General features: G+C 28.7%; 1 long non-coding RNA gene across 1 annotated transcript; it reads left to right on the plus strand.

Annotated features, from left to right (window-relative positions):
- The first annotated feature begins 201 nt into the window (after positions 1–201).
- On the plus strand, positions 202–1857 carry LOC139775773 (uncharacterized). Its single transcript, XR_011718922.1, has 3 exons — positions 202–425; positions 962–1092; positions 1175–1857. It is a non-coding gene; the product is annotated as an uncharacterized lncRNA (long non-coding RNA).
- Positions 1858–2584: the final 727 nt, after the last annotated feature.

The raw sequence follows: 2584 nt of genomic DNA on the forward strand, positions 1-2584 counted from the left end.
GATTCTTATCTATGGCTAAGTACAAGAAGTGAGCCTTGGGAAGAAGTTATTATCCATTGGAAGAATACTTATCATTTGAGGCAAGAATCAGAAGCGGCTACTGCATATGATTTCATTGAACAGTGGCCTATTTTAAATCGAACAAATGTAGATACTCTGGTAAAGTAGTAATTATTATTGTAATCTCTCTGTCTCTCTCTCTCTCTCTCTCTCTTTCTCTTTGTCTCTCTTTCTCAAAGTAACCAATAATATATGTTTTATTCTCTTACAGATAAATTGTGATTTTGACGAACTGTTTCCAAACCGTACTTGTAACCTGTACAAATATTGGAATTTATTCTTTGATAAAGTAGTTCATTATAAAGAAGGTCATAAGAAAGACAATCTGACAATTGATATTGAGGATTTAAAATCACTTTCTGAAAGTGAGTACATATACGAATACACAGTTCAAGCGAATCTAAGAAATCTATAAAAATGTTTTTATAGTGTAATATGAAAAATAATGCAAAAAATGTTCTGTATATAAGATGATCTGTATTACTTTCTGTCATTGAACTAAACAATGTAGCGAATAATTTTGATATAAAAGTTATGATAAAGTAAATTTTATTTTCTATAACCAATTATACAGGATGTATCATGTAGGGGTGCTGGTGCTGATATAAATATACATGTATATATAGATTAGGTCTTTCTGCAATATTTTTACTCCACGAAAATTCTAACTCAATGTAACCTATGGTCATAGAGATTATATGTATATAACTTGACTGTGCAATGAGAGTACCTAATTATTATAGTGGAATTTCTATATTAGTTAATTACTTTTTAATAAACTATGAGCAATAGTTAAAGTTTTGAAAGCTACTTAGGTTCACGATCTGGACAATATATTAAGGTTGAAATCTTTTATGTTCGGTGTAATTGTTTAAAGTGAGACATTACCCTTCTGTTTTAGATTCCAAAGTAGTGAAACAAATCAAAATACTGTGTCATATTTTACCACCAAAGGGAAGACTCATAATAAAGAATAAACACTGGAAATTTTCGGTCCAAGAATGTATAGATTCTATTATAATTCATGCAACTGTGAGTATTGTCAGAAACTACGAAATTTGTTTTCTCGAAATATCTTCATATAAATATTTCAATATTTCCTCTATTCCATCAGAGTGCAGCCGATATTGAAACCAAAATTAATTTGCAAAAAGAAAGAGCAAAAACACAGGGTTTACACTTACAACCTTTTCTGTTAATGGAAGGGCCAACTTACGCTGAGATTAAGAAAATTTATATCATCATTAATGAAGTTAAGTACGAATATGAGAACTGTTTGAAAGCATTAGACATACTTTTCAAAATTTTCCATGTAATGGGTATTCATTATCCTCCACAAAGCGAGCATATTTATGAAATTATTGAAGTAGTAATCTTTAATAGCGAAAGAAAATGTTTGAAAAGATATGCCTATATTCAAGATATTATTGAAAATATAAAATTCGATTAATAACTTTGATTGATACGTGAACAGCCAAGAAATTGCTATATTTTCAACAATGAATTGTCCTTATTGCGATATTACTTTTAATAACATTGATAAATATATATTTCATTTAAAGTATATTCATAAACAAGATACTTTCACTTGTCATATTGATAATTGCCTTAGACCATTTCACAGAAAAGACAGTTTTAAAAAACACATTTCAACTCATGGATTTGATGCATCTTTAAAAAAATTTGAAAACGTTCCAACTGTACACACAATAGAGATAAATAGCTCCAAATCTAATCCAGATACGACATTTTGCTGTGAGACTAAATCCTCATCAGACAATGTAAGAGATACATTACAAGATATTCCGTCATTTCTTAAAAAATTAGACGTAGCAATTAAACAATTAGTTGCTCAATTATATGATAATTTATCTTTAACTAAATCCGACATACAGAAAATTATAGAAATCATTCAAAACTTTTCTTGTTCTGAATTATTAAATGGACTTGAGCAAATTATTTTTAATTGTGATTTAAAACAGGTAGTAGATTCTTTTAAAGTAATTTCACATTATTTTAATAACTTTAATACAGAATATAAAAGAGAATCTTTTTTGGAAAATTCGAAGTACTTTATTAGACCATCACAGATTATTACAGGTACTTCAACTGATGAATCCAGACGGCAGAATAGTGTATCACTTACAATAAAGAATAGAACTTGTTGTTATGTTCCTATCCAAAAACAATTACAAGCGTTTCTTGAACTTCCCGGTGTTTTACAACAAATTTTGGATTATCAAAAAGATTTGGAGATTAACAATTCAGAGTCTTATAAAAATATGGTACAAGGTTCTTTATGGAAATCCATCAAATCTGTGACTCCAAATAAGATAATTTTACCATTAACTGGATACTTTGACGATTTTGAGGTTGGTAATCCACTTGGGAGTCATGCTGGTTATTATAAAATTGGATGTTTATATTATAGTATCCCGATCATTCCACCACAATACAATAGTCGCTTAGAAAATATATTTATCTCTACATTATTTTATAGTTCAGATAGAAATCATTACGGAAA

This window comes from Temnothorax nylanderi, unplaced genomic scaffold (assembly GCF_030848795.1).
Source record: "Temnothorax nylanderi isolate EJ_2023f unplaced genomic scaffold, tnyl_v1.0 TNYL_tig0104_pilon, whole genome shotgun sequence".
Lineage (NCBI taxonomy): Eukaryota > Metazoa > Arthropoda > Insecta > Hymenoptera > Formicidae > Temnothorax > Temnothorax nylanderi.